This window comes from Hemicordylus capensis, chromosome 3 (genome assembly GCF_027244095.1).
Source record: "Hemicordylus capensis ecotype Gifberg chromosome 3, rHemCap1.1.pri, whole genome shotgun sequence".
Classification (NCBI taxonomy): Eukaryota; Metazoa; Chordata; class Lepidosauria; order Squamata; family Cordylidae; genus Hemicordylus; species Hemicordylus capensis.
This window is the reverse complement of record NC_069659.1, coordinates 323,988,359-324,000,349: the sequence shown is the minus strand read 5'-3', so window position 1 is coordinate 324,000,349 and position 11,991 is coordinate 323,988,359. Positions and strand designations below refer to the sequence as shown.

At 46.2% G+C, this 11,991-nt stretch overlaps 1 long non-coding RNA gene across 1 annotated transcript; it reads right to left on the bottom strand.

The window, feature by feature from the left end:
- Positions 1-1,666: 1,666 nt before the first annotated feature.
- Positions 1,667-7,457, bottom strand: LOC128350986 (uncharacterized). Its single transcript, XR_008319537.1, has 3 exons — positions 7,298-7,457; positions 2,011-2,155; positions 1,667-1,926 (listed from the first exon to the last, which is right to left on the bottom strand). It is a non-coding gene; the product is annotated as an uncharacterized LOC128350986 (long non-coding RNA).
- Between the last annotated feature and the right edge of the window lie 4,534 nt (positions 7,458-11,991).

Sequence of the window (11,991 nt, the reverse complement as noted above, 5' to 3'; positions counted from 1 at the left end):
AGTATATAATGTAAATATATTCCACTCTACAGAAGGTGCCTCTATATCCAGTTAAAGGTAAAATGTGCCGAGTCGGTGTCGACTCCTGGCGCCCACAGAGCCCTGTGGTTGTCTTTGGTAGAATACAGGAGGGGTTTACCATTGCCATCTCCCGCGCAGTAAGAGATGATGCCTTTCAGCATCTTCCTATATCGCTGCTGCCCGATATACGTGTTTCCAGTGGGGATTCGAACCGGCAACCTCTGGCTTCCTAGTCAAGTCATTTCCCCACTGCGCCATTAGGTGGCAGTGCTAAATGTCATGTCCAGCTGCCTGTCTGGCACCTCTCCACTTGTGAGGAATGCACAAAAGGAAGCCACTTTTGTACAGGTGTTTGAAGGCAAAAGTTTTGGAAATGAAGCTACGGGAGGGTGACCAGAGACCAGAACCTATCGGGCGTTCCAGCACTCTGAGACAGATAAGCATTCCACAAACTTGGTTCTTTCCATAACATGTTGCAGTGACAGGAAGACCTGCCCCTGTTCCATGCAGGAATCCTGTCCCTTTTGTACTGTGGTCCTTCCTAGCTATAGGGTGCAAATGTCCTAAATGGAGGGCTGCTTCACACATTGCTGTTTGAATGGGAACACCTGCATTGTGTACTTACTAAAACTATGATGTTTGAGGTGCATTTCTTTCTTTTTGTTAGAGCCCTGTGTACCATGGAACATGTGCTGTCGAGCCAGAGTCCACTGTAGCTCCTTTTAGCAGGTTTCTGCACTGTACTTAGGTTGAAAAAGAAATAAGATATATGCACTGCAGATGTTCTGGCACAATGCAAGTCTCTAAACTGTACTGGTTCAAATAATTAACTAGGAAAGGTGACTTCTGGAAGTTTCCATTTCACCATGTCTCAGTCCTGACCATTTTTGAGACAGAAACTGAATTATTTATTTACAGCCCTTCCCCTAAGGAGCTCAAGGCAGCACACCTGGTTCTCCCCCCTACCCCGCCACCTTCCATTTATCCACACATCAATTCCGTGAGGCAGGTTAGGTTGAGAGACAATGTGACTGGCTCATCCAGTGAGCTTCATGGCTGAAAGAAGATTTAAACCGATATCTTGTCAGTCCTAGTCCAGCATGCTGCTATTAGTCTGATGGGGGATGTCTGTTCCTGATTTTTTTACTATTAGTACTAGTATTATTTATATGCTGCTTTTCAGTTAGAAATGCAAAATGGTTTACATAAAAAAATAATAAGATGGTTCACACTGTAATAATGCCGTTGACTTCTGCAATAGTTCTTGGCTCAATCAGAGCACAGAAATGTTAACAGTTTTGAAACATTAGCTGTAAAACCAAGAACATTCCCTCAAATTTGAAATCTTCTATGTAAAGTGGGGGACTTTAACCTCGCTGTATATCTGCTTAGGTTTATTAAGCCAATAAAGTGTCTCTGGTCGTGTATGTGTCTTTAGGGCATTCAGATGGTTTGTTGCTGATCAGGCTTGCTGGTGTGGAGCTGACACCAGATGGCACAATCTGGTTGAAAGAAAAGATGCAACCTTCACAAATGATGTGGTTCCAACTTCTGGGAAGGAAGGAATCAGCACTTGATTGCCTTGTGGTAATAAATAAGGTAAGTAAAGACACAAGAAATATTGACAACCTTCCTTAAACACTGTATATTAATATTTTTTAACTTGACAAAGTACTGCCAATGCTGTTGTTTTTTATTCTTATATAAGACACACAGTAATGCTGCTAATGTCCTTTCTGAACAGGGTAGATTTTCCAGTGTCTGCCTGAATGAAGAGATCCTGAGACAAGGCCTTGGCAAGACTGTTCGTGTTGAGGGACTGGCTCATGAATCGCACATATACTGGAAGCTTCACAAGAGGCTACTTCAAGCTGAACTGAAAGCTGTGAAGAAAAATAAAGGGATCTGGAAGGAAGAAACGTATATTGAGAAATTTAAGGGCCTTATGAGCAATAATAAATATGTGAAGAAGTTAAAACAGTTTGCCACCTGGCTAAGAATACGCTTCTGAAAGCAGAAGGTTTTGTTGGGGTGGCAGAGAGAGAACCACCACTAGATGGACATGGCTGCTACTTCTTGTTTTCCTTCCATCGCAGTGATATTATGATGTGGCCTTCTGTTGGTGGCCTCCTGCCTTAAGGGAAGAAAATGAAAATATCCAGAATTTTTTCTGAAGATAGTTGCATATATCACATTTATATAGTAGAATAAATGGAATACAAGCTTTTACAAATGTTTTAGACATAATCTATAATGGAACAGTGGCATACAAATAAAACAGTGAATGAGTGAAAATGTTCCTCTGCTCAGTGAGCCGTAGCATTTCTTCTCCTGCTGGGCAGTGATGCAGCTCAGCTTTGTGCTTTTCCTCAGAGCTGGGCTCTGTAATTGCTCATCAGGAGAAGAAATGTTAAGGCTCACTGAGCAGAGGAAAATTCACTCATTCATTGTTTTAGTTGTATGCTGCTGTTCCATTATAGATTATGTCGAAAGGGTCTTACAGGAGATAGAAATACTGATCATGGGACACCCAGATTAGATAGCAGAGAGAGTGGAACACCTTCTTCCCTACAAGGCTGTGAGTGAAATTTAGGCCCAATTCATATGACTCAGCTTGTGGCAGCCACATTTTTTAGTCAGGTAGTGCTGACTTTTGACTTCATCAGCCAATGGCATGATGGTAATGTACATGCTGTCACCATATGCTGAGCACAGCTTGGATTGGTAAAATAATTTCAGGTTTAAGTTCAGTGCATGGCAGTAGCATACACAAAGTTGTCTGCTGATGCTCCTTGAAATGGGCACTGCTTGGCTGAAATCCATGGCTACCATCCATGTGTCGTGAGATTTAGCCCATAGACATTATGGAATCTGTAGTCTCTGTCTTAAGGTTATCAAAAGTGTTTATCCATTGTACCACAGAAAAGCTATAAGCACCAAAGCATAGCAGTTGCAGTTCTTACTTTATCTTGAATATTCCCATTTGTGTTTCTGGGATTATAGAAGTGGTGATGACCGATCTATGTACATACTCACACAATTCCTGTGTACTAGCCGACCCCGCACAGCATCTGTGCGCTCTTTGGGGCCGGCAGTTGCCTCTCCCCCCCCTTCTGCCCCAGTCTCTGCTTCCGGGCCCAGCCACTTCTCTTCCCCATTGCCACTTCTGCCCCCCCTTTCTTTCCCCCCTCCTGGGCCTTGCCTCCGCAGCCAGGCTTGGTCTGCCACCTCTGGCCTTCACGGCCGGGCCGCTGCAGTGGCAACCAATCCTCCTGGGTGTGCCTCAGCCAATCAGGCGCGTCCACCGCCCAGCCAATCAGCTGGGCTCTGGGATGCACATTCCAAGGCACACCCAGGAGAATTAATATAATAGATTCTGAGGCTTGCTTCTAATGTAACTGAGTGGGCACTGCATCATCTTGAGATGTCATGACTGAAACCCATATGAGAAAATTGCTTTACACACAAATTGCTTCCAGTGTTATCCAGCACACATGTAGATACATTAGAAGTAGCCACCTATGTAGCTGCTGCTTGTGTGAATTGGTCCTTGAGTTCTTGTGGGGGCTAAATAGGTTTAAAATCAAATGCATCTGCTTAAGCGTTCTAAGGTTGTATTCCCACTCAAATTAAGGACTTGCCTTCCAAATAATGTGTATTGTACTGGAGTACAAGTTGCTGTACACCTTCATGGTGTACTCCTGCCAGAATTAATTGACTTGATCATAAGATCTGAGCACAAGTATTTATATATTTACTTTGGCAAAACATAGTGTGTGCCTGTTTGTTCTGAATCATTTATTTATATGCTTAACTTGAATTTTGAACCCAAATAATAAGGCTACAATTTCAATAATCTTGTCTAAAAATCTCAAAAGCAGTTATGGTCTACATGGCAGATTAAATATTCACTGTTTACATCAAAAGCAACTAATTCCAGTAATTCTGTTGCTGTTCTGCGTCTTTGCAAAAATCAGTCCTTTACAAAGGAAGATAAAGTATACATTGCTTAGAAACATATTAACATATTTAATCACTAGTTCTTCAGTAATTTGTAAAGTAGTTCACCCATTTCTTGTGGCTCAGCCTGTGACATTATCAGAGTAAAAGCATACAGCATGGAGCTCCTGTTGCGGCTATGACAGATGGAGTTCTGTGTTTACCCCAAGTGTGGGATTGGATGTCAGCAATGAGAGAGCCCTATTTGTGAGCCAGCATCTGAGGCCATAGCTTCTGTCTTGTCAAGGGAATAAACCAAAAACTAGTGCTTTGTGTTATCAAATTCTGTAATTATTGTTTATAACTCATAATAATTAGTATGTGACCTGGATACATCGACAAAACAGAGAAGGGTGAGGCATCGAGCTGGATCTTTTGTGAGCTAGAAGGTATTGAAGTGGCAAAAAAAATGTCTGGGTGAAGGGACTTGTTCTAGCACAGTAAGTCATAATGTGCTCCTTGACTAGCCTTTGGCTCTGCCATAATGCCTTTTAGCAGACCAAAAAAATGTAACACAGTTCATCTCTCATCTGCTCCATCTCTTCATAAGAAAAGTTGGAGCAGAGGCTGCTTGTGCAATATCAATGCAGATGGCTACGTATTGTGTGGAATGAGTTTATGTGCCTATGTAATATCTAAGCATCCTCTTTCTCCGTTGGGCCATTGTAAAGGAGAGGTCCCCATGACTTGAATAAACGACTGCTATGCAGAGAGGGGCAGGACAGCGAACTCTCATACCCATTCTGGGGAGGGGAACACATGTGGTGCTCCTCTACCAAACCACTGGCCAGTGGATCAGTGGGGTTGGCGGGGCTAGTCTAGCACCCCTTCCCACAGTTTCTCACCCACGCCCCAGGGTGAGCAGCATCGGTTCTGATTAGGCTATTCAAGCATAGAATTTCTGGATCGGGACCAGGGTATATTGTGTTTATTATTTATGTCAGAAATAACTCCATGTCTGTTCCATTTTCTCTTTTTTTCCTGTTAAAATAAAGTCATGTTTTATAATCATGCTGACTCATGCAATTCAAGCTAGATGAGACATCCCAAGTATTTGCTTCTGTTCCCATTTTACAGGTCGGAGTGCCTTTTTAAAAGATATATAAATAATGTTTTGCATACACTGCTCCCCTTAAATATTGGTGAAATGTAAATGCACACCCCGAAAATCTTTTATCTGCATACTGGGAGAGAAACCCTCTGAAAGAGAATGCTAATTAACTTGGCAACTTTCACATCAAATATCTTGTCTAGATCTAGGACAAGCATTATATGAGCTTCCATTATATTTGCTAGTAACATGTCAGTTATTAGACTTTAAACACTCCTGATGGCTCAAGGATCTGTACACAACAGCCACCTATGTGGCAGAGCGCAATGCATGTGACCCGCCCAGGGACATTTTTGTATGGGCCCAGATAAAAATGTAAGAAATTAAATACTCTGCCTCCACCACCTATGAGTGAGTAGAAGAGGAAAGGTCTGGTCTATGCCTTGCCTATAGTAGCACACATCAGCCAATTATATCAATTGTGCCTGCTCAGGCTGTGACCACCTTCTGCAAGCACACCATAAGGCAGTTCACACAATTGGTACTTGGGTAGGAAACATGTCCTACCCAAGTCCAGGAGCTCTGGTTGCTCCCATTTTGTGATCATCTGTGAGCCGCGAAAAGCTTACCTCCCCTTCAGATGATTCTGTCTATGTTGCATTGGCCACCCAGACAATTACCAGCTTCTGCCAGTAGCAGTGAGGTTGGGGGCCTGGAGGCCCCCGGAGCTTCCATAATGCACCGTGTGAATGTGTGGTCCAAAACCTGGGCTAAGCGACACGCTCCCTAAGTGGGCTTGCCACCGCATGGCCGCCAGGAGCCACATGGTCCCAAGCAGTACAAATGTGCACAAAAAACCAAGCTGGGCTTCCTTAGCCCAGTTTTTGGTGGTGAATAGCTTCTGTGCGTGTGAAACAAGGTAGGAAGTGGGAAGCGTGCTCATTTGCCAAGCCCCAGCTGAGTAGGGTGGTTTTTCCCTCCTACCTCATTCCAAAGCTGGGGATGGAATCTGGGGCTTAGCAAACAACCAGGAGCCAGCGTGGCGTAGTGGCTGGAGTGCTGGACTAGGACCAGGGAGACCCGAGTTCAAATCCCCATTCAGCCATGATACTAGCTGGGTGACTCTGGGCCAGTCACTTCTCTCTCAGCCTAACCTACTTCACAGGGTTGTTGTGAGGAGAAACCTAAGTATGTAGTATGCTGCTCTGGGCTTCTTGGAGGAAGAGCGGGATATAAAATGTAAATAAATAAATAAAATAGAAATAAAATAAAATCTCCTACCTTGCGGTACACTCACAAATGGTCACAAAATAGGAGGTGCACGTCTCCCAAAGTTGGGTAGGATGTGTTTCCTCCCCAAGTGCTGATCCTGTGAACTGCCCTATTGGTTGTTCCTGTACTGTAGCTCCCCATAAGTTAGTGGTGGCAGCTGATATGTCCACTGACCCTCTTCCCCACTCAACAGCCCCTGGCTGGTTAGACCATGGCTAATCACCACAACATACACTGACAAAGGGTCCTCTGTTGCCTATAAATCTCTCCCTTGCCCCATCCCTGCAAAGGAACACTACTGTCTCATATCTCTCTGTGTTTTTGTAAAGAGATGTTATAATCAGTAGATTGCATCTGGCATCTCTTGCAATGCTAATCTACCTGAGTGTTTCCTGTGCAACTCTCCAAGAAATGATTGAGTTTTGCTCTAGAGTGGGACCATGTTCTAAAATTAGAGTAGGCACACACATACTGCGCCCTGGTGGCGCAGTGGTAAAACTGCCGCCCTGTAACCAGAAGGTTACAAGTTCAATCCTGACCAGGGGCTCAAGGTTGACTCAGCCTTCCATCCTTCCGAGGTCGGTAAAATGAGTACCCAGAATGTTGGGGGGCAATATGCTAAATCATTGTAAAACCGCTTAGAGAGCTTCCAGCTATAGAGCGGTATATAAATGTAAGTGCTATTGCTATTGCTATACTCTTTTCAGCAGATGCTGAAAGACACTCGAGTAGCAGGGTGACTGAGTGGTCTGCTGGCCCCGTGGCACAACACAACCACCCTTTTCCAGGAAGGCTGTGCTGTCGCAGGAGGGGACTTGTAGGAAGAAAGGACATAGGCAGATGGTGGTGGTACCAGGGATGAGATGGGACAGGTGCAACTGACCGTGCTAGAACCCAGTTATGGAAAATGAAGAGGTCCAAAAATGTTGATGGAAAAAGTAAAATGATACGCACTTGCACATGATCAGAAGGGGGTGGCTTGTGGCTTGGAAAAATCTTTATCTCTCTCAGACTCCCAGGGGACAAGGTGGACTCCTGGCCCTTCTTGAACTCCAGAATGACTCGGTAGGCACAGAAAAGGTCAGCCTCAGGAACAGCCAGGGGAGGAGGTTAGTTTGTTACCTGAATCCTCCTCCTGGCTTACTGCATTCAGCCAGTTCCCTCTCCTGGAGAACTCCTGGCTCCCATATGCAGAAGCAAGCAACCCCTCACTGTTGGCTGCCTTGTCTTTAAATGCCCCAGTGCAGAGCTGACAGAGCTTAAAGCTTACTCCCAGCCCCGCCCCTTCCTGACTTTGTTTCCTGTTTCCTGCTCCGCCCTGTCTAGCTGCCTCCCTGGAGCTGTTTTCTGCAGTTCTCCCTGCTTTGTCCTCTCAACCCCACCAGGACCCCACCAGGACCCAACCCCACCTGGACCCTTCTCACCCCTGCCACCCTCTGAAGGCAACAGAAGCCCCATGGCAACAGGAGGGATGCCATGCCCTCATCCAGACTCCATAGGGCCACGCAGGCAATCAGATAACATGGCATTCCAACAACCCCTATGCTGGACAGACAAGCAGAGCCTCCATTGGGCTCTACAACCCTCACTCCCAGACAAGTGCCACAGCAGTGAACTTGGAGCCGAGAAGGCCTCCGAGAACCAAGATAACCTTCCCACTGCATGGCCAGGAGGCAGGAAACATCAGCAGCCACATTCTGATTGGCCACGAGGGGGAAGGAAGCAGGGCAGGTTCATTTAAGCCAGTGATCGTAGAGGAGGCTGTGCAGATCGCCACATTCACAGATCACAGCCCCTCCTGCCACAATGCTTTCTAAAAATCATGGCAGCCAGCTGCCGGGACCTGAAAACACAATGGGAAGCATACACATGATCTTCCACAAACCCAGGTACCAGGGCCTCTGCTCTGCACTAACCTGGGTTATGAGTAAGGGTTAGGAGCAGGGTTATTTAGTTTTGGACAGCCTGGACTTGGGTTTTTTGCCCTGGTTCACGTGTGCATGCAAACCTGGTTTAGAAGCAGATAACCCAGATTTGGGTGATTGTATGAAGAGGCTTGATGTGTCTTGTTCCTAGCCATATGAAAATGTTGCCATCTGGCTCTTAGTTGAGTACTTTGTCCACGTATGACTGAGTGACCTTAGAAAATGCGTAGTTCTTAGCAATATTTTCTGCCATGGTGCAACCAAGTTACGTGTACTGTATGACAAGAAGGGTGGCCACTTTAGAAGGCTATTGCTGTGTTTTTCATCATAAAACACAGTATAAACAATTGGTGTATTTAATGGTCCAAATGGTTCTGAAACAAGATGCCAAGACTGGATACTTCCATCCAAAGCCGTGGAATACAGTTTGGCCTCTGGAGCTAATGTTTGGTGGAGCTGAGTTTGGTGGTCTAGAGTAGCATGAGTGGGTTTATCCCTATGGTTTTGCCTGATAAACTTGATGACCTAATAAAAGGCTTTAATGGTTATAATGGCCTTAACTCGCTCTCCTGACTGGGAAATGTGATAGCCATTAAAGTTCGGAGGGGAGATAGACCTATAGAAGGGTGCATTTTATTTTTAATTTCTTGGCCATTTTTAATTTTGAGATGGACAAAGAAAGTCAGTGAGCTTGGAGTTCTTAGGTGGAGTTGGCTAAGTTAAGTATCCTTGGGGTGCAGCTGTTTTCTTTGGAAACCTGATGCAGAAGTAGTGGTTGTGTTGGAGTCGACTCCTAAATAGACTTTAGGGGTTGATTTGCTTTCATTGCACTCTACATGTATATTTAGAAATAAGAGATATTTGCAAAGGTACCATAAGAATCCAATGCTCTTTTCTCCAAAGGAAACAAAATCCTTAGTGTTGCCCTTGGAACAGAGGCGTAACTAGGGAAAACGGCGCCCAGGGCAAGCACTGAAATGGCGCCCCCCCACTGCGCCCCCCCGCCCCCCAACATACTACATTATACTTAGGTTTTTCCTCACAAGCGCCCGCCGCCGCTGCCAAGCCAGGCCACTGACTGGCTGCCAGGCACCAGCAAAGCAATGCGGGGGGGGGGGCACAGGCGGCGTGGAAGGGACCGCTCGTGGGGAAGGGGGCACCGACGCGCTCCCTTGACTGCTGCAGCACTGCTGCACTGAGCAGGAAACATTTGTATTAACAAAAAATTTAAATAAATAAATAAATAAAAATTGGTCATGGCGGCGCCCCCCATGTGACCAGAAAAGATGGCGCCCGGGGCACGTGCCCCCTCTGCCCCCCCTATAGTTACGCCTCTGCCTTGGAAAGGGGCGGGGTGTATGACAATATTTAAAAATGCATGCCTCCTAGTTGCATATACTAGCAGCATATCACTCTAGCTCAAAGAGAAAGGTATTAGTCTGCCGGCTTAATCAAAGAAGGCATTTTTGTGTGCAAAGAACTTTTCTGCAGTTACAGCTTGGATGTCATGTAACATTCTTTCCCAGAGAGCTACAAAATGAAACCTCCAAAGGGATTTTGTACTTGTTTGCAGTCCAGCCATCTTCCGCTAAGCATGACCTGGCAATGAGATATCTCTGTTTCCCACCTGCCTAACCTCATTACCTATTTACATTCATCTTATGAAATTCACTGGTGAATTAAGGCGTACCAACACCTTTCTTATGGATCAGGAAACGTCCAGTTCTCTAACATTGTTGAAGCTAAGCAGATGCGGACCTGATCAGTGCTTGACCAGAACTTGCAAGGAAGCCATTCTGAGTTTTCTAAAGGGAGAGTATGACATACGCATAAGGAACAAATGGAGGGCAATACACAGGGAGACAACACACTTACGAGAGTGAAATAAGAGCCTCATTCGATGCTATGCTGTATAGCAGCTGGGTTCCTGGGCCTGGCACAAGGACACTGCTTATTGGGAGTTGGAAATAGATCCCAAACCATCAATGATTAATGTCTTATCTTCAAAATCATCCACTCTCAATATGTCTGCGATGATGGGATGTGGTGTAAATATGCAGGGGCGTAGCAAGGTTGGAGTGGGCCCAGAGACAAGATTTTAAAATGGGCCCCCCTGCTATTCTGGTAGCTCCGTGTCTTAACACTCACATCAATTTCGGAGGATGAATACAACTGAAGGAAGCCCGGGCGGGTGTGTGGCTGGGGGAGTCAGTCATGTGGCTTTCCTGGGGGGGGGGCAAGGCAGTGGGCCCCCAGAAAAGTGTCTCCCCTTGCCCTATTATAGTTATGCCCCTGTCAATATGTCTCTCTTCATTCCCTTCACTCAAGCAGACAACATTCTGATATTTTAACAGAGCCAGCATGGTGTAGTGGTTAGAGTGCTGGACTAGGACTGGAGAGACCCGAGTTCAAATCCCCATTCAGCCAGGATACTTGCTGGATCAGTCACTGGGCCAGTCACTTCTCTCTCAGCCTAACCTACTTCACAGGGTTGTTGTGAGTATGTAGTACACCACTCTGGGCTCTTTGGAGGAAGAGTGGAATATAAAATGTAAAATAATAATAATAATAACACAGTGTATGTTTGAGCTGCCACTCAAAGATGCCATTCACACAATCAAAAACTGTCTTCTGCCTGGGTTTGGGAGCTGTGTGTGCTCCCAATTTTCAGCTGGGTGGAAGCAAGGTAGGCGGAAAACCTGGGGAGAAGTGGTTGTGCGGAAGCAAAGTAGGAGGAAAGCCTGGGTAGTTTTTACTCCTACTTTGCTGAGCCATGGCCCAATAGAGCATAGCCCCACTGAGCTATGGCCCCATCCCCTAAGGGGGATGTCTTACAGTACTCACATGTAGTCTCCCATCCAAATGCAAACCAAGGTGGACCCTGCTTAGCAAAGGGGGACAATTCATGCTTGCTACCACAAAACCAGCTCTCCTCCCCTAACCTAATGACAACCTGCCTGGTGTTCTGACAGCAACAGAAGCAAACTCTTTGGAAAGGCTTGTGCTTGTCATAAAGGCTATTCAGACGATCACCAGAAAGTGGGCTAAGGGAGTCTAGCCTGCTTTCAAGGTGCTTGCTGGTGCCAAAGCAGCTAGCCCGCCTAAATCCCCCTCCCTTTAAACGAGGTTAATGGAGCGAGCACTCCGTTAACCTCGTTTATTTGCTCGTGTGCCGCCGCAGCGCACGATGACACACAAGTAGACCCCTGGCTGGGAGGCTACAAGCAGCCTCCCGGTTCCGGGAGCCACTTGCGTGGGGCATCCTGGGACTTCTGGGGGCGGAGTGGCCCCCGATCCCCACAGCCCCCACCAGCTCCATGACAGAGCCAGTAGTCATGTGGGCTGCCAATCCGGCTGCCCAGGGCTACGTGTTTGATTGTCTGCGGGGAGAGCAGGGTAAGCGCGCTCTCTCCGCAAACCACCGCAAGGCGCTTCACACGGTTCGTGTGAAGCGCCTCATGGTGTTCTTAAGAAGTAACTAAAAGAAAACTGAAAGAACAATTGTGGCATGCTGTGCTTGGAAACTTGCAGATTCATTCTAGGGAATATAGATTTCTATATCCTGAAATTAATGCACTTAAGAACGTAAGAGCAGCCCTGCTGGATCAGACCCAATGCTCATCTAGTCCAGCATCCTGTTTCACACAGTGGCCCACCAGATGCCTCTGGGGAGCCCATAGGCAAGAGGTATGTGCATGCCCCCTCTCCTGCTGCTGCTCCCCT